The 27,765-nt window shown below is 39.1% G+C and overlaps 1 pseudogene; it reads right to left on the minus strand.

Moving 5' to 3' along the window:
• Window positions 1-1,943: 1,943 nt before the first annotated feature.
• On the minus strand, window positions 1,944-26,872 carry LOC147631667 (uncharacterized; annotated as a pseudogene).
• Between the last annotated feature and the right edge of the window lie 893 nt (window positions 26,873-27,765).

The following is a 27,765-nucleotide window of genomic DNA, read 5'->3' on the forward strand; positions in this document are numbered from 1 at the left end:
TAGGGTGTAATGGATAGAAGAAAACATCCTTTGGATCAGTTAGTACTAACCCCTCGAAAAATCCCCATGATAATAGTAGGGTCAGCATCACGCTCAGTATTTTGTTTAATTAGTGTTAAATCTAGTCATCAGACAGATTGATTTCATATTGTAGTAAAGAGAGTGTTAGTGTAGACAAAAAGAGAGTCAAAGTTTGAGGAGGGACCCGAGGAGTTACTAGCAAACAAACCTATCTCCGAGGCTCGCTCAAGAAGTAGACACAACTCGTCTCGGTAGGCTCTTGTCTTTTGTTGCATTCCTGGATTGCTAGTTGCCACTCCAATTCCTATATTCAAGAATCCTTGGTTGTTAGAAGATCTAAGATGGCTGTTTCTCGTACCATTCTTGTTGCATCTAATTCTTCACAGCATCTTGTGTTCGTCTAGCCACTGTTTCCATTTCTTGAGCCTCTGCAATCTTTTGAAGCCTTGACTAGCTTGGAGTTGCTGGGGTAATCTGCAACATTTCCTGTTTGTGGGTGTCCATCAGCTTCTGCATCTCCAAGGATTTGTCATTGATGGCCTCATTCAGTGCCCACACTTTTTTTGCATTAGCTTTGTTGATTTGTTCCCTTTCTGTTTGAAGCTGGAGCACTTTGTGATCAGCATCTTTAAGAGTTGCGGATATTGATGTCAATTTGTTTTGTAACTCCTCTTGCTTAGCCTGAAATGTATTTTGGACCTCTTGAACCTGTTGAGCCTCGATGTTGGCTTGTTTCTTATTCTGTGCCACTTCTCTTTGAATCTCTTCTTTGGCTTGCTCCAGTTGTGCCTTTAAGTCTGTATTTTCCTCAATTCTTTGTACCAATGTCTGGCTGAGAACAAGAGTATTACTTTCTAATGTTTGATACCTTACTTCTTGCTCCTTGGTAGCCTTTAAGCTTTTTAAGATCACATCTCGGTGGGTTGCTTCTGCTACTATTAAATGCTCCTGGAGCATCTGAACTTGGTTGGTGGCATCCTGGACTTGTTTCCATAGTGTTGTATTTTTGTTTGAAGCATGTGTGGTTAAAAGATGGCATCGCCACACCATCTGCTCTTGTTGCCAAATAGAAGCTCTAGCCGTTCCTTCCAATTTGGAGTGTGGTAATAGTAAGAGACTATCTAGGCCCTCTACAATCTCGTTGAGGAACTTCTCATAATCCAGGTTATGTAGAAAAGACTTTTATGGAATTCTCTCTACATCATCCACCAGTCATTGCGGTTTGCTGGGGGGGCTGGTTGCCTCCTCACTTCTCTTTCTCTTCCCTATATCCAGTCATACTTCGGGGATTTCTACCTGTAATGAGGTTGCCTCTTCTTGGCTTTTGTGCCCTTCTTCTTGCAACTTTTCTTATTTTGTGCTCTCTTTGTACCCAACTCAACGGATGCAAGTGTATCTGATATGGTGGAATTCCGAAGAGGGGAAAGGTTTCGAAAATAATCTGTGTTGGGCTAGGAGAGGTGGGGTTTGTTGATGTGTTTATGTTGTTGTGCTAATCAGAGTTTCCGATAAACTTAAGCTTTTTGCTTCCCGTTGCTCCAGTAATTCCTGATAAGATGCTATCTCCTGGGTTAGCTCTGCTTCTAGTTGCTGTGATTCCTCCATGACACCATGCATTATTCCTCCATGACACCATGCATTATTCCTCGCATCTTCCTGTCGGTTTTCTTCCTCCTACTTTTCTTGAGTTCCTTCATGATTTCCTTGGTGTTCTTCAATAATGCTTGTCCTTCTAACAGCTCTCCAGAGATAAGCAATGGTGGTTCTAGTTGTGCTGCTTGCTGCATCTGTTCTTCTTGTTCTAGACCTAGAAGACGCAATAGTGCTACATGATTCAACACCTTTGTCATTAAGTACGGATTGCAGAACTTTGAATGGTGTGCCTTTAGATAGTTTTCCATTTCCCTATGAATGTACCATGCCTAATAATCTTCTTTTTCTTCATGTAGTTTGGCGATTCTGTTAAGGGGAACCCTGTTGTACCTATCCACTGGTTTCACTTGCATTATGAGGGACATGGCTCTACAAGCTTTCTTTGTCACCTCATCTCTGATATTATCATATTCAGCCCCATTGGAGTTGTAAGAGCTTTTCTTTAGCATGGCGTTCAGGGGCATCTTCTCGCAGTTTCCATCTGCTTTGGTCACATTTCCTCTCTTAGTGGCCTTGTCATAAGACTTGAGGTACTCCGCACACAATTCTGTATTGATGGTCCGGGGGAGACATTCTGCCATTCGTCCTAGGTTGACTTTCTCTAGTTTGTCTTTGACTTCTGATTCCTCCAAGATCTGCAAACACTCTGGGCTGTGGTACTGCAGAGTTATCTTCCCATAGGTAGTTTGGACTTCCTTGCTTTATGATCAATCCATGGAATGCCTATGCATACTGACCCAAATAGCTTAATTTTGGGCCTCTTGTGGGTCTTTTCTTCCTGCTAATTGGTGACCCAGTTGCACTGGCTTGTGTTACTGCTAGAGTCTCCTCGGCTTTTGGTTCAGAAGTAGCTGAGGTCGACATCTGTAAGAATGAGCAGAAGGTCAGTCCTACGACTAGTGAGAGCATGTGTTTGTGCCTCTTTGTCTTCTTCTTCTTCTTCTTTTTTGTGGACCTGTGTGTAAGGGTTATATTTGATGAGAAGTGTGTTAGTGATGTGAGCAAATAAGAAGGTATGAGTTTGTAGGCGAGAAGGTGCACACCGCGAGAGTGTAGCTTTATGCACCATGAGATGGCAGGGTATGAAACCCGTGAGATGGGTTAAAATTGTGAAACAGTTAAACCCGTGAAACAGTTATTCCATGAGATAGGTTAAAGCCGTGAAACAGTTATTCTGTGAGATAGGTTAAAGTCGTGAAAGTGCAGGGTTAAAACTGTGTGATGGGTTGAATTCCTGGTTGGTTAAAACCATGTGATGGGTTGATTTCTTGGTTGGTTAAAACCGTGAGATAGGTTGAAGCCTTGAAATGGGTAAAATCGAGAAACGGGCTAAAACCGTGAGATGGGTTGGATGTGTGAAAGTGCAGGGTACAAAACCTCCGAGACAGTTTTAAACCATGAAAGTGCAGGGTACGAAACCCATGAGAGTTTGAAACCGTGAAAGTGTAGGATACCCAGATTTTTTGTATTTTTTTTTTGGACAATTTTTTAAGAGTTACTTGGTGAGTGTAGGTTTATGTCTTGTGTGTGGAACAAAGGATCAAACATGCGCCGCATGCAGTAATCACACAATTTGTGAAACGGTTAGAACCGTGCGAATGTAGGGTGCGAAAACTTGTGAGATAGCATGTGCACGCACCCAGTTCTATTTTATTTCTGACGAGTTACATTGTGATTGCAAGGTTTCGTGAAACCATGAGAGTGTAGGTTTGTGCAGACAAGGGAAGTAACATGCGCATGTAGTCAATCACACTCAGGTTCTTGAATTATTCAATCCTACATGCAATTTGATTATGTAAAAGAAGGAAAGAAATGAAAAATCAAAAAAGACACAAAGGCATAGCACAAGCTCCCACCTCAACTCGAAGATGTCGATTACGCAGGTAGACGATCAGTTGGAAATCGAGTGCGGGGAGATGCAATGCTTGGGGATGTCACACGATGATGAAAAATCACAAACGCAGATGCACAAAAAAGAAAAGAATTTGATTTCATGGCGCGACCGTCGGACTAGGCGGCTACCTTAATGAAGTATGCCACATGGCATTCCATTATTGGCCAAAGGAAAGGTGACCGTTTCATGCCGTGAAGTAGGAAGGCGGTTTACGAATTGTTTGGACTGTTTCATGGCGTGAACTGTTTTGTATAGAGTGCATTTAAGGTTGATACCCTATATTCCTTTCATGCTCAAACACTCGATTATGCAATCAAAAGTTGGTTGAATGAAGTGAATGATCATGTTTCATTTTAAACTGTTTTTACCTTATATCCACTTTTGAGTAATGGATACCTTTGTGTACTTCCTTTTTGTTTATTGCCATGGAAAACAAGGTGGTACTTTGGCACTTCTGGGCATTTTTGTTGCAATCATTTTAACTCTGTGAGTGTGAGAGTGCTTGATCTTTCCTTCTATCCAACTAAAGAGTGTCTCTACTGAACTTGTTGATTGGGATTTGTCTTTGTCTCCATTTGTTGCAATTTTTCTTCTCAATAATATTGCCTAGCTCCTCTATTTTGGTAGGTGCAATTGGCGGTATTGCTATCTTTAGTTCATCCTGTTGAATTGGCTTCTTTCTCCACACCAATGTTTGTGCTTTCCTAGAATTCGTTTTAGCAGGGAATTGGCTTTGGTTGCTCTTACTGACCCTTTCTTTGTTTTTGAAGGTAACAATGGATTTTGGGTGGAATTTTGGCACCCATATTGTTGTATCAAGCCCTTTAGCAAATCCCTTCGAATCCATTGCTTATGAGTGCCTTGTGGATTACGGCTTTGTTTGGAACACTGTCGGCGGGGCTAACATTTGAAGGCCATCTCTGTCCCTTGTCTGTAATTTGAACTTTTTTCCATGATTCCTTACTGCTGAGTACCTAGTGACTTTGGCTGTTTTTTGTGTGTATGGATTGTGGGGTTGATGTCTTCTCTGGTACGTGAGCTGCTGTTATCGCCCTTGGTGTTTCCATACCATCAATCATAGCCTGCTTCTCCCTGTTTATTGGGCTCCATAAGGGCACAGTAATGACATTGTTGCCCTCGTCCAGTTGTGCCGTCCTCTTTTCGCATTGAATATTACAATTACTGGTGCAAATCCAAGATCGTCCCCAGGATCATTTCTTCCTCCATAGATCCTGCAGACATAACAAACACCTTTCCAACTAAGGGATTATTTCTGATGGAAACATTAACACTTAGACATCCCTCAGCTTTTGTAGTTGATAAGTGCACACTCCGTACTTGTGCATTGGTGGCCTTAAGGTGTGGTTTGTCTAGAGCTACCCATGTCTTATAAGAGATCATATTATGACTTGATCCCGTATCTATTATGCAATGCTCGTCGCATGACTTTTAGTCGTAGAGACTTTCACCCTAAGTTGTGCTGGCTCAATGTCTAGTTCATCCTCATCAAGGAGGGTTAGTGAAGCCATGTTCACATGCAATACTCTCTTTTGGAGTATCTATTTGGCTTTGGCCTCTCTTGCCTTAGCTTCTCCCTAAGCTTGTATAATTTTTTCTTTTACTGGCTCCTTCCGTTGTTTTAAAATATGCTCTTGCATGAGCATTTCTTGGGTCAGTGGTCCATAATATTTTTAAAGCTTGCTTCCATTGATGTAACCCTCCATTTGTATGCCCTCAATTGTTTCAATTTTAATTGACCCTTGAGGTGTGATTTCAGGCACTTAGAAAGGTCCTAATTCTCTGTACTTGAGTTTCTTTTTTCTGGTGCTTTCCACACCATACATGAGGATGAGGTCCCCTGTTTCTAGTTCGTTTTGTTTCAAGTTATTATCAAAACAACGCTTTCTTCATAATTTTTCGACCACAAGACCATGTGATGCAATTAGTCGGGTTTCATCAAGTTTCTCTAAAATCAACCAACCTTTTGGCTAATGCATTCTCAATAATCAATCATTCTTGCACCACAATTCGCAGTCTTGGAACTAGGTACTCCATAGGCATTACCGCCTCAACACCATAAGCTAAATGGAAGGGAGTATATCCCGTCTTGCTACCTTATATGGTGTTTGATATGCCCATAGAGCTGCAGTTAGCTTATGTTTCCAATCCGTTCGACTTGCTTCTAATGTTTTTGTCAAGATAGTACACAAAATCTTGTTTGTACTCTTCGCTTGACCATTAGCCTATGGATAATAAGGGGACGACTTTCGGTGGGACTACAAGGAATCCAGCAAGTAAGTTATCAATCACCTCATTAATGAAGTGTGAACCACGATCACTGACTAATTCTAATGGGCAGCTGAATCTCAAAATGATTTGTTCATACAAGAACTTAGTTGTTGTTCGTGCATCAGCTCGCTTAGAGACTCTGGCCTCTGCCCATTTCGTGAAATAGTCTGTGGGTTGCCACAATCACATATCGGGCTTGTGATGTGGATGCATAGAAAGACTAATAGGTCCAAAAAAATTAATTCCCCATTTCTCAAAAGGTTGTCTTACAATAACGGGGGTAAGTGGCATCCTATCCCTTTGTTGTGGAATAGCAAATCGCTGACACTCTTCGCACCTTTTAACAAACTCCATGGCATCCCCGAATAATGTAGGCCACCATAGTCCTATTGAAGCACCTTGCGAGTTGCAATTTTCCCAACAAAATGTCCTCGAGCTATCCCTGAGTGTGCTTCATCTAATATTATGACAAATTCGTCTTCCCGCACACATCTCCTTAAGACATTGTCCTTACCTAGCTTGTATAGTTCTCCAGTAATTAATTGATAAGGTGTAGCCGGCTTAACAAGCTGACACATTTTATCTTTGTTCAAGGGTCATTCTTGCAGAAAACCATAAGCTAGATAATCTAATATTTCTTCGCTCCATTCGGGCACCATGTCTAGTTTGAACAAACAAGCATCTGGTAGGTCATCATCAACACCAGTTTCCGGTTCCCCATTTGGAATTCTTGACATATGACCGGCCACACATGCTATGTTCCCTTTCTTACCCGCCGTGACCGTGAAGTCGAATTACAATAGTAGTAATAACCAGCATGTCATTCTTCCCATGGTGCAAGGCTTGTTCACCAAGTATAATAAGGCTTGATGGTCCAGGTAATGGCACCTCGTCTTTGTGCTCGACTCAAACCTCTAGAAGATTGACCGTTATGTTCCAGTTCTTTGTATCTTCTTGGGTGCTCACTTTATTGTCAATTCGGTGTAGCTTGTTGATGATCCTATGGAGGTTGCTAGTTCAGTGGCGGCACACCCTTGCTGAAGTGTGTCATGATATTCGGCACTATGTGCCAATTGGAGGGGAGGGGAAATTGTGTGAGCGCAATGTCTCCACTGCTTCCATTATACATACTACCCATCGCTCCATCTCCCTCTCTAGAACTTGCACTGCATTTTCAAGCTCACCTGTCTTGTCTTCACTTTCTTTGACATATTCTTAATGATCATTCTAAAGTCTTTGAAGGTCTTGATATGCTTCTAGCTTCTTCATTGTATCTTTAAGCTCTGTAGAAGCAACTTTTTCCCGTTGTTTATTTATTCTGGCTAAATCATGTGCCTTTTCATCTTCTAACTAAGGATTACACTCTTCCAACTACTACTGATTTGCCAGTTTCAAAGCTTCAACCTCATTTTAAATTGCTCTACATTGTGGTGAAATGCTCGAGCTTGCTCCTAAATCAAAATATACTGCATTCGCACAGTTGTGACTAAAAGCTGGATATTTAGATGGACATGCCTGCTCGCCCTTACCTTTAGGATTACTTGAAGATTGGCCCTAGTATTTTTGTGTATTCTATTTGGCTAGCTGCTGTTGAATAGAACCAATAGGTCCAAATAGTCCACTCCTCTAGAACCGCATGCGTCGGATTCATTTGTCATTTGGTCATTATCGAAGGTCATTCGGGTACACTATTCATGAATAATATTTTTAAATTCTTCATGTATTTGGCATATAGGCTATCCACCATAAGCTCCTGGATTCAAGCTTCATAAGTGTCCACTTCACTTCGACAATTTATATATCTCTGCATCATCTACCTTCTTGAGAGCGGTGACACTACTTTGGAGCACTTGCAAAGTTGCCTGATCTACTTTTTCTTGGGCCTCATGTTGTTGCATCACAAAAATATGATGGCTTAACCGATGTTGGCTTTGTAGCTCAGCATTTATATGTTTTTGTTGTAAGTCTCGGATTTGCTATTACATTTGCATTTTATCTTGCTTTTCCTATGATAATTTCTCAGCCTAGAGCTTAGTTATATTTCTAAAATGTGCTTGCTCTGCCTTCAGAGTTTCAACTCTTTGTTGACCCATAGACATGTTTTGCAGATCTTCTTTTGCTTGATGTAGCTTTGCCTTTGTTAATTCCACTCCATGCTGAAGATCTATTGTCTTTTCTACATAATGTGAGATGTATTTGCAAGCAGCTTGCATCATTTTTGGATTAATTTATTCAATAGTATCCAGAAAGAAAATTGGGCTAGTGCTCCTATGTGTTGCAACTGGATCTAGAAGGATAGTTCCTTCACCAAATTCTTTTCTTTGTTAGTCCTCTTGAGCTCTTGAGCTAGTGCTCCTATGTGTTGCAACTGGATCTAGAAGGATAGTTCCTTCACCAAATTCTTTTCTTTGTTAGTCCTCTTGAGCTCCTTTTGCAAGCAGGCAATAATTTCTTCTTGTACCTGATTCTTTTTATTCCTCTTGTCTTTATGTATGAATCTAAAGGCACATGCCAGCTGTATGGGAACTCTGCATGCCTTGCAAAATTTCTTGATGCATAAGTTGTATATATAGACCAATCTTGGTCTTTCAATTGGATGCAATACTCTTAAGTTCTGTGTTCAATTTGCTGGTATAAAATTCTTGCCCAAGTAACTAGTTTTCTTATAGACGTATATAAATATAGGCCCATGGTCCTTCTTGACATATAAATATGTGACTTTGTGGGTTAAAATTATCATTTCAATAATGAACCTGAAATGTAATTTTTTCTGCACCTCTTTGTGATTGTTAAGTTTGTGTTCTTTTCGTGCACCCTTGGAGCCGAAAAAATAGAATTCCATATCTTCTTCAGTTTGCTGGTGGGATGTCACTGGCCCTTCCAACGTCAACCTAAATATATGCGAAACATATTCTACATGAATGGTATGCTGCTCTGTGCTGTTTTGATAATACTATTTTTTTGCACTTCCCGCATTTGCTCCAAAACGGCTGGGCCAAGTAGATTCCATGTATGGTAGCGAAACAAAATGGAAAAGACCCATCTTCTCCAGCAGCTAGACTTGGTTGAGATTCAAATTAAAATCAAGAATGGCAGCGAGTTTCACAAACTCAACCAAGGCTGTTACTAATGAATTCTGAAGGTGATGGAATACAATAAAAGTGAAGAAGGCGACGAAAGGAGTGAAAGCGCGAACAACGAAATAAACTATGATAGAAGAGTGTAAACGAAAGATGAAAATCAAGTAAGGAGAATGTTAAAATATGGCAATGATATTCCGAATGGACAAAAGATTTGCACACGATTTCATGGGATGATGAAAATAATGAAGATGCACAAAATCTGAAAGAACTGGGCAGCGACATGAGTGAAACGAAGTCAAAGAAAGGCTGTCCCATTTTATGGTAATAATAGCCCAATTTGGAAATGCACAAATCAATGCATGATTGCAACATGGAGCGGAACACATGGTGGATATGTATGTGCATGATAGAAACAATGTACATTGGAACAAATGTCGGCATTTCTGGTAACCGTCCCAAATAAGGCTTTAATTGGAAACAATTTATGGGTTTTGGTAGTTTCACACCATCAAGTGTCACTAATTTGAATGTGCCGGTGTCGAGTTTAGAAAATATTCAATATGGTCCCGTCTAGATGTGGACCCATTCTGGAATTAAATAATAAAAGCGGATACATCAAAAAATCATAATTTTATGTTTCGATCAATCACTAGTTTCCTCCAGCACTGTGGATGACATAAGATGTCCAGATGCTCTGCAACGGTTTCTCCTCTAGAGGCTCCATTGTTGTGCTGACTTGTAAGCCGTCCAAAACACCCATAATGAAGAAGAAAACTTTTGATCCCAATCCATTGGTTCTCACTGACCACTTTTTTTAAAGTTCTCTATAAAATTTTATTGGAGGATTTTGTCCTGAGCATTGGCCTGTGGATAATATAGTGTAGATTTCTTATGAATGATCAAATGCTGTTGAATTACTTTCTTAAATTTTCATTAAGAAAATGTCCACCCTGATCACTATCTTCAATTGGACACCTAAATCTATTCATGATCATTTCATAAAGAAATTTTAGTACCTGAACTGGCTTTATTAACTCTTAATGCTTTAGCTTTCACCCATTTGGTACAATAATTTGTAGCCACTAGAATATATTTATTGCCTATTTGCTGAGCTAGAGACTTAAATGGTCCAACAAAATCTAGACCCCATTTCTGAAAAGGTTCCATTGGTAGCACTGGATTGTGTGGCATCCGATCCACTGCACTTAACTGGCCAAGTTGCTTACAAACATCACACTCTCGAGTAAATTTCCGTGTATCTTTTGTCATTGTAGGCCACCATAATCTATTTTGAAACATTTTCTTGCCTGTTACTTCTCTAGAAAAATGGCTATCACTTACACCTTGATGAGACTCCAGAGTAAAACATATTGTTACTCATGTGATGGATCATTCCAAGTGCTTCCTGCTCCATATTAGAGTAATTCTTCTCTGCTCAAGACAACATCTGGTTGGCATAATAAACCAGTTGGAACCATCCATTAATCAGATTCTTGCATACACACACACTTCCAATCACCACATATGATGCATCAACAAAAAGATGGAACTTGTCTAGACCAATCTAGTGGTTGAAAAATTGGAGCAACTATCAACATCAATTGCAAATATCAAAAAGCTTACTGACAAGCATCCGACCATTCATACGGAATATCATTCTTTGTGAGAAGATACATCGGATAAGCCACATCTGCCAGATATCGCAAGCATCTATTATGCCTTTTAATCTGACCAAAAATCTTCCAAATTCCTTGATATTGCTAGGTCCCATTAAAGCTTTGATTACTTCCACGTTCTTGGAATCCACCACAATTCTGCTCTACTAACACTAACGTGCCCTAACAGGATTCGGTTGGTTACTATAAAGGCGGATTGAGCATTAAACTATCTGCATGGCACCTCTCCAGATAGAGTGCCAAAAACAGAAGATGTTCCACCATTTTGTTGAAGACACTGACATTATCTAAGAATACTTTTGTGAGTATGACTAAGCAATCATAGAAAATATCATGAACCATTCATTCATTAGGAACTCAATGGAGTCTTTTTGGGCCCTTTAATTTGCCATGAGGTTATGGAAACGTTTAACTTTTTGACAAATAGGAGCCCGCCATGTAAGCAAAAACCAATGGTTTGTAAGAGAGGTGTAAGAGTAGTCAAAGGGTGCACTTTTTCCCCCAAAAAGGGGAGGGGGCAATTTTACAATTTTCGGACCTCCATAACTTCTACATACAAGCTCCGATTTGAGCGGAGATTATAGATCTGTGATCTACGCATCAAGAGCTTTCCATAGATATGTTACATGATATGGTTTTATCCGCTAGATTTTAAATTCCATTTTCCCTCCAAAATTCAAATTCGAATAAAGTAGCCGTTTTGAAGCTTCTAATTAGAAAACGTTTCTTCTTAAGAGAAAAGGTTTGACTCCCTTAAACTGCCAAATAAAAGGGCCCAAGAAGACTCCATTGAGTTCCTAATGGAAATGTGATTGGAGCATTCTTAAGACCAAATGTCATCACATTGGAAGCAAATGCTTCCCATTCTGTGACAAAATCTAACTTCTCCCAATCATCCAGAGCCATCAGGACTTGATTATATCCATTGAAGCCATCCAAGAAAGAATACATTTCATGCCCTAATATAGCATCCAATACTGAATCTATGAATGGAAGCGAAAAATGTTTTGTCTGAGTTACGACATTGAGCTTCCGATAATCCACACAAATGTGGAGCTTTCCATTCTTTTTTGGTACAATCACTATTGGTGACAACTAGGTCACTTTATCAACTTGATGAATGAACCCTACTTTTAAAAGCTTATTAATTTCCTCCTTAAGTTACTTTGCATAATTAGGGTTCATTCTGTACCATTGTTGCTTGATTGGAATGACATCCTCCTTATTAAGATTGATTAGATGTTGATTAAATTGAGGATCAACTCTCTTCATATCTTTATAACTTCAAGTAAATACATCCACATATGATTTTAATAATTGCTGGAGATTCTATTTAAACTCTGCATCAAGTTTACTGCTGACCCCCGCACCATCTTTGGATCCTTCACATCTCCCAGATTCATGTCTTCCAGCTCATCTGCTGTGTGACACGACGGATGTGCTTCATGTCTCTCTCATGATTTTCTTCTACCGTGATGAGAGCTTGAACTTCTTGTGGTACCCCTGCATCATCCAAGGACATTGCTTTGGGACGTTTGGGGAATTGACCATATCTAGAGTTTGATTGTAATGGGAAATAATTTTATCCATGTACACTTCAAAGAGTGATACTAACTTCAGATTTTGGTTAAGGATTTCTTCCTCCTCATCCACATCAACTCTCTCAAGCTAGTTTAATCCTTTCGCACAAACTGGGCGGAAAGATTGTTGTAAAATATCATGGGATGCCACTTGTACTTGGACTTTATTCTTCCAATTTTGGATTGTAATATGATTGGTTTCCCAGTTATATTTAATCTTTGCTTGTCTCAGCAATGGCCTGCCCAACAGTAGGGGGTAAGATCCAACAACTCCTTCCATTTTGAACACAATAAAAGCTACTTGGAACTCACATCCCGCTATTTGGATTTCAGAGTTTTAGATTAACCTAAGTTGCTTCACTCTTTGTTGATGTGCCATTCCGATGAGAAAGGGAGATGGTTCCAATTCTCACTCCAGGATGCCTAATTCGTGACAAGTTTCATCTGTGATAATATTTACTCCACATCTGCCATTAAGAACCACATCTTCGATGGTCTTCCCCTGTATCTGAAATATTACTTTTGGAAATGCCTCATCCCAATCTGTAGTTGGATGGACTTTAAAGGTTGATTAGTCCTCTTTGTCTTCTTGGGCACTCACTATTACGGTTGGAACCTTTGCAAAGGTAGTCTTCACCCACCACAGGCTTTTGGATTAACTGTGTACGGTAATTGGGTAGCAGACATAGGAGCTAATCGAGTGTCATATCGAGCTTCTTCAAATCTTCCCAAAGATCATACTCAAAAGCTGCCATCTTTCAACAATATCTTTATGCTTTGATGGACTTATTGTCATTGGGGTCTGCTCCCTCATTTGACTAAAGCTTCTCGCTTCTTGTGGCTTGTGTAAAACTTCTCGCCTCTTCGGTAGAGTATCGTCCCATTGGGGACTTCTTTCACGTAACTTATGCAAACTGGCACTTTTCGGCCTTCTTCATCATTTGTGAGTTCCTCTCAGATGTCGGATTTGTTGAGATTCAAGCTCGATGTCAGTGTGAGCCAGCTATGCTATGTGCTGGCATGTTAGGTAGTAGGAACATGTGTGAGACATAAATGACCGCGTCCAGCTAGTCATAGTGTGTGGACATTAGCTAGGGTTAGATGTGTGTGGACACAACTCATAGTGTGTTGTGTGTATTATGGATTTGGGCTTTATGCATTGTGTGAGATGGGAGATGGCTTCCCTCTATGGTTAGGGTTTGCAATATACATTAGGGTTTGCTCCTGTGTGTGTGTCTCCTCTCCCTCTACCTATTTTTCAACATGGTATCAGAGCCTTGTGCTGTCTATTAGGGTTTATGAGTGAGTGAGAGAAGAGGGAGAAGAAGCTGTGAAGCTTGGAGCCTCCTTGGAGCACACCGATGACTATCAGATCTGAGAGCTTGGCCTATCGGGTAAGGTCTTCTAAACATCCTTGAGCAGATTGCAGGTGATTCAGGCAAAAACAAAGCAAATTAGAGCAACTCAAAGCAAAGAAAAATTCTGGTTTTTTGGAAGCTTTCCATTAAAGCTTAGAAGCACTGATGTATGGTGGAAATACATGTAAATCTGGCAACAAAGACACATGTATCTGACAAGGAGGAATGTATTGACAACTCCTATGCAAGCCTTAAACTGATTTTGGAGCAATTTACATGCATTTGAATGAGTGAAAAATTTTGGTTTTTGAGCTCTCACAAAACAGAGAAAAGGAGGTCAAAATTTGATGAATTTAGAGCATGTTTTTGGCAAAAATCAAAGCATTGATTGGTTGCACACATACCTAAGTGTGTTGGGCACTTGTATACCTCATCAATTAGCAACTCGAACACTCCCAAAGCCCTCAGCAGGCGGCACATTCTGGACAGCAGAAACAGAGTATATTTTGACATTTTGATTGAGTGGAGGATCAAATTCAACTCAGGTGCTTGCCATATTTCAAAATTGACTTAGCAATTGGTTGCTACACACACTAGAGAAGGAGGCTACATGATTGGATTGATCAATTATGCCTAATTGAGATGGGAATGAGCTGATTAAAAAGCATGTCCACTGGTTGTTTGTAGAGAAACAGAGTGAGTTTAATCGAACAATTACTCATTGGTCTTAAACAATTGGAGTTAGTGGATATCATTGCTAAGCTAATGAATGCCTGGTTGCTCAATTTGGACAAAGATTGAAGAAATTAGAGCAAAATTACTACTGGTTTTACTGGTTTTTCCCAAAACAGAGAAAGGGGTTTGATAAAATTGATATGTACACATGTCGGATGGTGTTGATATTCAACATTGAGGTTGTTTAGGTGTCAATTTAGGTTACCCATACTTGATTACACCACTACATTGCAATTTGGAGCCTTGGAAGGCGCATCAAATCAGGGTATCTCGGACTGCGTGAGTCAGGTCATTTTGGATGCATACAGGTTGATTTTCTACATAAAATTTGAAGATTGTTGGCTACTTTGGAGTATCTGGAACACTCATTGGAGTGTGGTTGAGCTGAGGAAGGCTCATTTACAAATTTGAAATTGTGCGGAAGGTGTATTTGCATTGAGCAAACATGTCGGATAATCCAGTACAGATTGTTGGTGAAAAGCTCGATAGGAAGAACTTCCAAGCATGGAAGTACAGGATCAAAAGTTTTTTGAAGGGAAAAGGTTTTTGGAATCTCATTATAGGTGCTAAGCCAGAGCCGGAGCTACCCCGAGACAACCTACACAGCAGAAGCAGGTTATTGCTCATAAGCAATGGTCAGCATTCAAAGTGTTGCATTATCTGTCTATATGTATTTCGGATGCTATGCTCATACACATACACGATGCTGAGAATCCCAAGGATGCATGGGATACATTGGTGAAGTTGTTTGATACAGACACGAGTGCTCGTTAGTCTCAGTTGTGCGACAACAGATACATAATGTGAAGCGGAATAGAAGGAGCATCTATGATTATGTGCAAGAAATAAAGAAGTTTGCAGATGCATTAGCAACAATAAATGCCCCCAGGCCTGATGATGATTTGGTGGATATTACCTTGCGTGGTCTTGGCAAGGAATATAAATCTTTTGATACATCTATCTCGGTTCGGAGTACAGGTTTACCAGACTTTGATGAGTTGGTTTCACTCTTGCTTGTTGAGGAAATCAAACTCAGTGATTCATTTCAGAATGCATCTACTAGCCATGATGATAATGGCAGAAATCAGGCTTTCTATTCGCAGAGAGGATTTAGAGGCAGGGGGAGATTTACATCACGTGGTCGTGGTGGTAATGGTCGTGGATGGCAGGACAGTTCACAACAGAAATGGATGTGAAAGGCTATGTGGAAACAAGAGATGATACTCAGCATGCCATTACACATGTTGGAAGGGTACCATTGGTTATGCACAATGGTCAAACAAAATCTATGTTAGATGTATTGTATGTGCCTTCGATTACAAAAAGCTTGGCCTCAGTTGGTCAAATGGTGGAACAGGGATTACAGGTTCATTTCAACGAGCATGGTTGCTTCGTTTGAGGACTTCAAACATGGATGTAGAGTCATTGCTAAAGGAAAGAAGGAAGGCAGATTGTTTAAGCTGGATGCTGGGATTCCTGAGTTAAAATCAGCCATGTTCTCTAAAAGCAGAAATGTGGTACATGACATTGATATGTGGCATAAGAGGATTGGACATATCAATATACAAAGGTTAAAGAACATGCAGACAAGAGGCATTGTCAGTGGATTGCCTAGATTCAAGTATGATGGGAATATGCATGTTTGTGAAGCCTGTCAGTTTGGAAAGCAGGCAAGGTTGCGGTTTCCTAGAGAAGGAAATATGAGTAGCAAGCCACTTGAGATAGTACATAGTGATGTATGGGGTCCTGCACAAAACCCATCTATCAAAAGGCAGTTTATATTATGTGACATTCATTGATGACTTTAGCAGGATGACATGGATATACTTTCTCAGAGAGAAAAGTGAAGTGTTGGAAAAGTTTATGGATTTCAAAGCTTTTGCAGAGAAGCAATATGGCTGTTGGATTAAATGTTTGAGGACAAATGGAGGTGGTGAATACACGTCAAAGGCTTTTGAGCATTTCTTGAGAAAGCATGGAATAAGAAGACAATTGACTTGCAGGTATACACCTCAGCAAAATGGTGTGGCTGAGAGAAAGAATAGAGTCATATGTGAAGTGGCCAGGGCAATGCTCAATGAAAAGAGCATGCCAGATTATTATTGGGCAGAAGCTTGTGCTATTGCAGTGTATATACTCAATAAAACACCTACAGCAGCCATTCATGGAAGTACGCCAGAGATGCGACTTACAGGTTATAGGCCAGACATTGGACACCTCAAAGTATTTGGATGCATAGCTTATGTACATGTGCCTGATGAAAGAAGGAGGAAGTTGGATCCTAAGGCAGAGAAGTGTGTATTTGTTGGATATGCACAGGATCGAAAGGCATACAAATGTTACAATCCACAAACTAGACAAGTGGTTATCTCACGAGATGTGGTGTTTGATGAGCTTGCTAGTTGGTACAAAGCAAAGGATGAGGGTGTCATTGAGTCACTTGAAGCTGATGTGCATGTGAACTTGCCACAAGTAAGTTCTAGTTCTACTACTATGTCTGGGCTAGCAGAAACTGAGAGTAGTACTGTACGTCCATGGTCAGGATGTTTGAGGCATGAGAGTGTGAGCACTGGGAGTAGCGCTGTGGATAAAGGAAAGAAGAAGGTTGAAGGCATTGGAATTACAGGTTATGAGTCATCGAGTTTAGAGAGTTTGGATGAGGAGCTTGGCATACCTGTTTTACGCACACCTGGTGCTAGGCAGGATAGATATGTGCCACCACATGCTAGAGTGACAGGTGTTCAGAGTGATCCGCATGCATTGCGGCGATCCCAAAGGGTCAGATATCCAGTTGACAGATTGACATATTGAGATTTTGCTATGCATTATGCATATATGACATCTATGGTGAAGCATGTGGAACCTACATGCTATACAGAAGCTATTGGAAAGCATGTATGGGAGAAAGCAATGGATGTTGAGATGGACGCATTGGTTCATAATGACACATGGGACTTGGTTGCATTACCATAGGACAAAAATGTCATTGGTTGTAAATGGGTTTACAAAGTGAAGTGCAAGTCTGATGATGGTTCCATTGAAAGACATAAAGCAAGATTGGTAGCTAAGGGTTATGCACAAACCCAAGGTCTGGACTATGATGAAACATTCAGTCCAGTGGCAAAGATGGGAACAATAAGAGCAGTCATTGCTATGGCTGCAGCTAATGGTTGGGAAATGCATCAAATGGATGTCAAAAATGCATTTCTAAATGGTGATCTACAAGAGGAACTGTATATGGCACAGCCAGAAGGTTATGTACACCCAAGATATCCCACTCATGTATGCAAATTGAAAAAGGCATTATATGGTTTGAAGCAAGCACCTCATGCTTGGAGTGATAAGATGAGCAGATATCTTATCTCCCTTGGATTTCAGATTTCTATAGCAGATTCTTCACTCTATGTGAAGAAAACAGATCATGGGATTGTTTTACTTGTCATCTATGTGGATGACTTGATTATCACAGGTGATCATAGTACAGATGTAATGCATGTCGCATTGAGTGGGCAATTTGACATGAAAGACTTGGGTGAGTTGAGATACTTTCTTGGAATTGAAGTGATCCAAGACCATGCAGGTACATGGTTAGTACAATGCCAATATGCATTGGATATGTTGGCAAAATATGGCATGACAGGGTGTAAGCCTATGAGTATACCTTTGGAGCAAAATATGAAGTTGCGGGCTGATTTTGGTGAGGAGTTGGATGATCCATCTATGTACAGAAAGATGGTTGGTAGTCTCATTTATATGACTATCACACGCCCGGATTTGAGTTATGCTATGGGGCTAGTAAGCCAGTTTATGCAGAGCCCCAGAAAACCTCATTTGGATGCAGTGAGACGCATTATGAGATATGTAAAGACCACTGCACATTATGGTCTACTTTATGAGAGTGGTAAAAGCTTGGAATATATGGCTACACAGATGCTGATTGGGCAGGTAGCTCATATGATAGGAGGTCTACTAGTGGTTATGCTTTTACACTTGGAAGTGCCGTGGTGACTTGGAGTAGCAAGAAGCAACCTATAGTTGCTTTATCTAGTACAGAGGCTGAATACAGGGGTGCAGCCATTGCTACTTGTGAGGCAGTATGGTTAAAGAATCTCTTGGCAGATTTGGGTTCAACCAAAATTGAGGAATCATCATTTTTCAATCAGAATCCAAATCAACTCATCAGTTCTCAACCAGAATTTTAAAATCATATCAACCACATTCGAATTCATCATCTTAGGATAGCATTTTTGCTTATAATTTCAAGGTCTTAGATTTACTCGGATATACTGCCAGTAAAGAGCTACAGTTATACCCTCGGTATATACGAGTAGTCACTGTCCTTGGAATTTTAAGGTAAATATCATCATGTCTAGGCCTCAAGCAAGTCAGGAATTCCATACAATTATGGTACTTGAGCCTATTGATGGCAAAGTTGTCATTCATTGTGACAACATGAGCAGTATACAGTTGGCAAAGAATCCAGTATTTCATGCGAGGACCAAACACATAGAGGTCCATTATCACTTTGTCAGAGAGAAAGTGCTGGATGGTACGGTTGATCTACAGTATGTGAAGACTGATGAGCAGGTGGCAGACATCTTTACAAAGCCACTTAGCAGGGAGAAGTTTGAGTACTTCCGTACTATGTTGGGAGTACATGGGATGAGCTTGAGGGGGAGTGTTGAGAGCCTTGAGGGGGAGTGTTGAGAGCCTTGATATCCCAAGCTCATCTACATCTTCATCTATGGCAGTACATCACGAGCTTGAGAGGGACTGTTGAGATTCAAGCTCGATGTCAGTGTGAGCCAGCTATGCTATGTGCTGGCATGTTAGGTAGGAACATGTGTGAGACATAAATGACCTCGTCCAGCTGGTCATAGTGCGTGGACATTAGCTAGGGTTAGATGTGTGTGGACACAACTCATAGTGTGTTGTGTGTATTATGGATTTGGGCTTTATGCATTGTGTGAGATGGGAGATGGCTTCCCTCTATGGTTAGGGTTTGCAATATACATTAGGGTTTGCTCCTGTGTGTGTGTCTCCTCTCCCTCTACCTATTTTTCAACAGGATTCTTCTCGTAGCACTATCCACGACTACTTCTTACATTGGCCTTCATTGGGCTTTCCTCCAGAAGCAAGAATGACAAGTGTACTTGCTTACTTGCCAGACTGCAAAGTTGTACTTGCCATTGAACAATGCTCAATGGCAAGTACACTCGTGAATCATTCCAGACTGCCCTTTGTGATTCTTGCACTAACTTGGCAATCTAGTCCTGGACATGCTTTTGCTCCACCCAATCCGTGGGTTTGTCCTTTTTCCTTGGAAAATCATGCTCGCTAGCTTCTATGAATGCGTCACTGCCCAGTATAGCCATTGGTGGACTGTCTTCCACCAAAATAGGATCAATATGGACCATATTAATTGTTGAGCCTGAGAAGTAGACCCCTCCGTGTAATTTTGTTGTAATTCCCCTTGATGGCGGTTCTAGACCGGACATTCAAAGTTGTGGTGATAAAAACAGTGAAAGTTACCTCCGGTGTACCTCTGGATCTCCCATGCCCATAGGGAGGATGATATGGTGGTGCGCCAGCATTTATCGGATTGATGGGCACCACATGTTGTACGGAAATGTTAGGTTGCACTGGACATGCGACTCATTGCAAACAATGAACACAACACTATTGCGAGCCAAATAGGTAACTGACGAGGGTTACCTAAACCCAAAATGTGTGAAATCTCAAAAATGGCTTTAAAACATAGTTTTTTAAAAACATATCTAGAATTCCATGTATAAATTTAAAAAATACATGAACTTTGCTATTTTTTTAAAGATTGAAAACACGTGTGACCTTCGTAGATTTATAAACTGTTGTTGTTTGTGACATAAAAATAAACTTGACTTACAAAATTACATAGGAGTCTACATAACTTAAAGAAATATCAATCTTTTTCAAATAAAAAATTATTTTATAAATTTCATGAGTATAAGACACTTTTTTTAATGGACTTTTTGGGACAAATTCTACCACTATGCATAAATATGCACATTATTTGATAAGCACTCAAAAAATATTAGAATACATAATAATATAAGATCCATAATTTATGAAAAAATCTACAAACATCTTTGCGTCTATTTCTAGACCCAAATAGTAAAGCCTTTAGTATATACTTACCTTGACAGTTTGCATGATATAATTATTTGCTCTATTATTTATAAGCATATAGTGGGCATGATATACAACCAATGCTAAGAGTTTAAAGAGGTCAAATTATAGGTGTGCAAAGGTAGACTTTTATTCATATATATATGTAGAAGATGGTAACTATGGAGGCTCTGGGTAAACCTAAGCATGTTAAAAGAGATATTTTTTCAGCAGGAGGACAATCTTAGATGCAGACATCATATAGCCTATGGGTGTAAATTTCGACCCACATAGGCATTTGTTTTCATGAAGGAAATTTTTGTTATGCAATATGGATAAGGGTGGTGGGAAGAAATTGTAGCCTATATCATGTACATATGTGGTGGTGGCAAAAATTCATAGTATGCATATGTTGATGTTTGATCTAGATAGCCGTTATCATGAACATAGGTGATGGTATATCTAAGAGTAGTGTAGGAATGAGCTCTAGTTATAATTATTTATAGTGCATGTGAAGGATGTTGAAAGATGGTATGTCTATGGGTAGTGTAGAATGAACTTTGGTTATAATTATTTAGAGGATATGCAAAGGATGCTGAGAGATGCAATCTTCGCTCTCATGACATTGTCTTTGTGTACAAAGAGAGAAGAGAGGAGCTTAGGGCTTTTGGTAGAGAAGAGCTTAGAGCTTTCACGATGACGGTAGATTCAAGGTCCCCTATGCTGGAGAGCATACTACTGCACATAAACATGGCAGAGTCCAGGATCACGTGGACCCCCCTCCTTGACATAGATGGTTGCACCACATGTATTTGCTTATAGTTCTTCAGCTTTAAAATTGAATTGTAGAACAAAAATTAGGATTGGCGAATCAATCGACTTGTGGTATTCCAAATCAATGGAGCCTTGCACATTTGGATTAAAACCAATGGATTACAGGTCATCATGGATTATCTTATCTAGCTCTTCTGTTATCATGATTTTTTGGCATCTACTATGTAGCGATATTATTTATGATACAAAGGTTACATGGTTACATAGATAAGCATTTTTTTTAATGATCTCCTCTCAAATTTGTAGTCAAAGGTTGCGACCATATGTGTTTTTCATGTCCTTAGCCGTAAACCTATGTTCTACCTATATCACCTTATCCTAGGTATATTTTTTCTTTACTTCTATGCAAAACATCAAGTTTTATGGTGGAAAAGTTGATGTTTTGCATAAAATCGATGTAAAACATCAACTTTTTCATAAAACTTAATGTTTTGCATCAACTCGATGCAAAACATCAACTTTTAGATTGAAAGTTGATATTTTGCATCAAGTTGATGCAAAACATCAAATTTTCCACACAACTCGATGTTGTGCATCAAGTTGATGCAAAACATCAACTTTTCCACACACAACTCAATGTTTTGCATCAAAGTTGATGCAAAACATCAAATTTTCCACCACACAGCTCGATGTTGTGCATCAAGTTGATGCAAAACATCAACTTTTTAACACAACTCAATGTTTTGCATCAAAGTTGATGCAAAACATCAAATTTTCCACACAACTCAATGTTTTGCATCAAAGTTGATGCAGAACATCAACTCTACCAAAAACTTGATGTTTTGCATTAAGTTTCAGATGCTTCGGAGAAAAAAGTTGGAGGATCGGAGGTTGATTTTCACAAACGGACTTTTTTAGCGATTCTGTCCATGTTAGCATATTCAAATGACCTATTCCATAAATTTTGAGTACCAACATGACTATGTTTTGATGCGATTTGCAGACGTCACAAAGCGACTTGCTGATGCACATGACTGTTTCGATGCGATTTGCAGACGTCACAAAGCAACTTTATGCATCAGCAAGTTGCTTTGTGACGTCTGCAAATCGCATCGAAACATAGTCGTGTTGGTACTCAAATTTTTTGGAATAGGTTGTCTGAGCATGCCATTTTGAGAACGGAATCGCTAAAACAAGCCGTTTGTGAAAATCGATCTCCGATCCTCCAACTTTCTTCTCCGAAGCATATGAAACTTGATGCAAAACATCAAGTTTTATGGTAGAGTTGATGTTTTGCATCAACTTTGATGCAAAAACATCAAGTTGTGTGAAAAAGTTGATGTTTTGCATCAATGCAAAACATTGAGTTGTGTGGAAAAGTTGATGTTTTGCATCGAGTTGATGCAAAACATCAAGTTTTATGAAAAAGTTGATGTTTTACACGATTTTATGCAAACCATCAACTTTTCCATAAAACTTGATGTTTTGCATCAAAGTTGATGTAAAACATCAAGTTTTGTGGGAAGTTGATGTTTTGTATAATGTTGATACAAAGCATCAAGTATTATGAGAATGAAAAAGTTGATCTTTTGCATAGAAAGTTAATGTTTTGAATATAAAGTTAATGTTTTACATCAACTTGATGCAAAATATCAAATTTTCATAAAAGTTTATGTTTTGTATCAAGTTGATGGAAAACATCAAATGTTAGCTGAGAAGTTCTTACTCAGCATTAAGTTGGCCGCAAATGTTATAGCTAAAACATCCTTACTATGTGTAGTAACCAGTAGGATTCGAACCTAAGTCCCTACCTGATATTTTACAAAAAAGTATTTTGGAAAGTATAAAGTTTTGTTTCTTAAAGAGACATTTTTCATACTTTCTAAACTCATTTAATAATAACTAAAATTACCATTTAACCCTTTTTGTCACATCAAGGACACATCTTCTTTAAAAATGAGTGTGGAATTATTTTTCAAAATCAGACAACTTTTAAATAGCTTATTCATGATGTTTTAAAATTCATATGTACGTAACGAACTCTTTAAAAAAAGGTATATAATATTATCAATTAAGAAATTGTGATACTCAAGAGCTTCAAAATGGATTTTAATACTACTCTCATTGAGAGCCAAAATAGGGTTTTAATAATTATATCAAGATAACGCTTTTGTAATATAATTATACAAATATATGTTTAGAAAATGCTTCTTTTACAGTTGTATCATTTTTTTAATGGATTGAAAATGGAAATAATAAACATTGTCTCTATTTTGGCATGTTTTTTAAAAACTTATTGTTAGATTTTTAATTATAATCTCAAAAAGTAAGCAAAACGAAGTCTTTTTTTTCATGTTAATTTTTGTAAGAAACATGTCAAGTGTCCAAAATATTATCGTTTTTTGGCAGTGTTGTATGCATGCGTAGACCACTTTTTAAGGTTTCTACCTTTTTTCAAATAACTCCAATTGCACATTGGAAAGTTCTTTTTGAATTTCTATTTTAGAGGAAACCATTTTAGACACTAGGAGGATTTTTATATCCAAAAATATCTCAATTTTGAATTACCTCTCTCTAGACATTTTCTCTCTCTAGGCCAAAACAGGGTAAAACAAGATATTTCTTTTATTTCAGAGAGGGGAATAATTATAAGATCAGAAAGGGAGGTTCTTACACGTGCACACCTCAAAAGCTAGAGGGAGGAATCTTACAAGAAATTCCCAATACACTAAAAGAAGTGTCGCCTGCTGCAATTTAGTTATGGTTTTCTTTGTTTTTTGCATCTTCTTATTGAGGACTCAGATCCCGAGACATTGACTTTGGCAAGCACTTAAGTGCCAATCGAGGATGATGGGGTTGAGGAAGAGGTGGCTATAGACCAACAGGAGGAGAGGGCAGAGGCCGAAAAGAAAACCTTTGAGGCTAATGCATCCCTTATCCCCTTTGATGTATCACCTTCTGTGATGAGAATGAACAGGGGGAGTTGTCACTACCTTCCTTGCCTAGCTTTAGTATGGTAGCCCAAGCTGATTATATATTATTAACATACATTATGCAACATTTCAATATTTGTGAAGACTATTGCTTGGCTGCCTTAGTAAATTTTATTGAAGGAGACATGGGCTAGATAGAGGAAGGAGTTGACAATTATCTACTAGCTGATTCTGCAGTCTAGGACTTCGAGTACCTGCCTGGCAAGGAGATATTAAAGAAGATGTTCGATGAAGCTAGGACATATGAAACCCAATTGCCTTCTGAGGAGGAGGCTACAGTAATTGCCGACCATCTTGATTTGGCAGATATGGGTAAATTTTTGGCACCAAGCGTGCATGAAGATAGTAAGTCCACGATCCCTTTGTGGACAAGATCCATGCTTGAGGCTGATGAAACTCAACAGGTAATAGAGTTAAAGATTTTTCAAACTATAAGAATTTGATTTACGTGGACTTTGTCGATTGTGTGAATTAAACATATAACATTGGTATCAGGTTTTTGTATATGATGATGATTTCCTGAAGAGAGCAGGAGGCTCAAGAAGATCATCCGGAGCTTCCACTTCAAAGTCAACAGGTCATCGAAAGGATGTTGCTCTCGCTCAATATATGACATTTGAATAATCAAAAGGTACGTGCAATATATGACACTTGCTTAAAATTGACAACAACAAACAGTGGCATGAGTCATGATGATTACAATTTTAATACGCAGATCATTATATTTCACAAGGAGTTCTCAAAATGAAATGCAAAATTCTCTTTATTCGCATTCAAAGTACTATCCAGGTTTTGTGGTGGACACGAAGTGCCTTTAAATGCTGAGAAGGTGGTGCTTGTCGAGAAACAGTTTGCACTACGGGTGTTTGGTAAGGGGTATGGTTGGTAACAGGTGTTTGGTAAGGGGTATGGTTGCCAAGCACTAAGATGCCCCTACTACCTGTCATATACAGCGCATGCTATTGTAGCGAGAATTACAGACCTAGACACATTGCATCCATATGGAAAAAGATATCTAATAAGGACAAGAAAAAGCCGATCGGAACTGTTGCCTCCAACAGTGCAGATGCCAAAAATAGATCTCCCGCGACAGATGAAGACCGACAGATGAAGAGGAAGAAGAGGAAGAAGAGGAAAAGGAAGATGAAGAAGAAAGACCACTGAAGAAGATCAAGGCCACCTCATCTAGACCACCTTCTCCCAACCTTGACTCTTGAACGACGTCACAAACAACAACTGATGGCGCTCTCTCGCAGCAGTTGACTGATTCCAAGTGCATTGTCACTTTTCTTTATTAATCAATTGTATTGCACGTGTCAATGATGAGGACTTGAATGTGTCTTTTTGTTTTGCTTTGTGAATCAATTTCTTGTAAGTCCATTGATGTAACTCTAAAAGACTATTAGCTCGATTCTTGTCTCCATCATGTCTAGTGTGGTTAAAGTAACCTGTTCTTGCCATGTAATGTACTTATCCATGCCTTGAGTTGACCATATTGACAATGAACCGTATGTCTTTGCAAAATATGGTGTATGATTATATAGTATATGCTGCAATCAATGACAACAAGAAAAAATCAGATGTATGTATTAGTTGGTCTCATAGTACTGAGATTGCCCACAGTAGTTTTAAAAGTTCTTACCAAGTAATGAGTTACATGATCACTCCATCCTGCAATGAATGCCTTCCTCCAAGTCTCTAATATGTTTTCAAATAATTTTATCTCACTATTGCTCCAGCTCTTTTTCTCCATGAATGCAAAGATCTTGTCAAGTGAAATCCACACATCTGCCTTCCGATTTTGGATTGAACCTTCATTTCCAATGTCCTTGACTACATTATGTAGATCTTTCCATCGATTAAACATCTTTTACTTGTTTTAATCTCGATACTCTTTGAGGTAGTATGACAAAAATCTTTTAGCTTTCACATGACCTATTGATGGTTTTCGTGGTACTTTGCTGCCCATTTGTGACCGCTTGTCATCCTCCTCAATTTTAACATGCCCCCCCATGCAAGCCAATGTCTGATAGCACTTTTTCTATTGCTTTGATTGCTTTTAGAGATTCTTTTTTAGGCTGTAACGTCCATGCAAGGCATATGTACAAATACACCAGCTTCTCTATAATTCTACATAGTGCATGCAATGTGCATATGTGCACTCTAGATAGAGGAATATCAAGCACTGCTTTGAAATCTTTATCTTTTAAATGCCTATCAGGAGCTTTGTTCCATAGTACATGATCTAAAGTCTTGGCACTTGACATGCAATATAGACATGGACTCTTTGCATTTGCAGCTTTGCTTATGTTATACATGCATTTTAGAGTCTTCAAATCACATGCCATGTGCCATTCCACTTTATAGTCACCGAACCCAGGCACATGAAGGGCCCTTCCATTTCTTTGCTCACTAATCAGTGATGGAATTGTAGTTTGATGAAACACCCAATGCAAAATTTCAAAGTCTTCTTTATCCACCTGTGTCATTAGGAAGAAGCTCATGTTTAATACAAGTTTTCTGTTTAAATTATTTCGACGTAATACACAGTCATATTCAATGATAAAGAAGATACCTCACAAGATCTAAGCGGCAATGTTATTCTCTGATTGAACACTGAAATATCTTGCATCATCTTTTGTAATAGATGTATGTAAGGCCCTATTCATTAGAGTGATAGTAACCCTCTCCATTTTTCTGTTCTTTAAAATCTCACACTTATCTAGTTTCAAACAAATTTTAGAACTCCTTCACATTCTTCTTGACTAATTTCAAAGAACTGAACTCCGTACTTAAGCAAAGCTTTAAGATCAAAGAAAATATTGTTGTGTTGATTAAAGAGTACCTCTTTGTCTTTAGCAACGAATGTTGCTTCAATATGTGTACTGGTGAACCAAGCTTCTCAAACACCTCTGAGTCTTGCACTTGAGTTGCATCAAGCTGGTTCTTGTTCATAAAAGAAGACACATGCTTCTCATTGATTTTTTGAAACTTCTTTTGATACAACATCTCTTCCACTATTCCTTTTGGTACCAAATGACTATAATGCACTCCAGCTTCGGAATGTACCTTGGACTCTGGATGAAGTAAAGATCTAAAAATAGAATAATATCAAATCTGATTACTTATGTCTAGTTTCAAACAAAGAACCTAATCTAAAAAGAGAAATATATATGAAACAAGAGTTAACATTACCTTACAGCCTGTACTCGCTTCTTCATCCCTCCACTTCCAACTTTCATTTTCTCTATGTTGCAAAGTTGCCTTCTTCTTTTAGGTGGCCCTAGTGATGTGTCCTTTCTCCTTAAAGCATTAATCTTTTTCTCCAAGTATTGAATTGTTTCTTTGTTTGCCATAAGCTTCTGTGCATACAAACTATTTAGTTTTTTTATTTCAGTGTTCTCTATTTGTAGAAAATCCCTAGTAAAGCTTTACAATGGCAATGGTCAGCTGAGTATTGAACTATGTGCAAGGAAAGTGGATGAAGGAGTGAATAATGGGGAACTTAGTGGAGTAGAGACCTGGTCAATTGCCTCTAGGACTGGCCGACTGGCCTTGGACA

The sequence above is a fragment of the Cibotium barometz genome, chromosome 14 (genome assembly GCF_041138505.1).
Source record: "Cibotium barometz isolate CiBa-2024 chromosome 14, ASM4113850v1, whole genome shotgun sequence".
NCBI classification, from domain to species: Eukaryota; Viridiplantae; Streptophyta; class Polypodiopsida; order Cyatheales; family Cibotiaceae; genus Cibotium; species Cibotium barometz.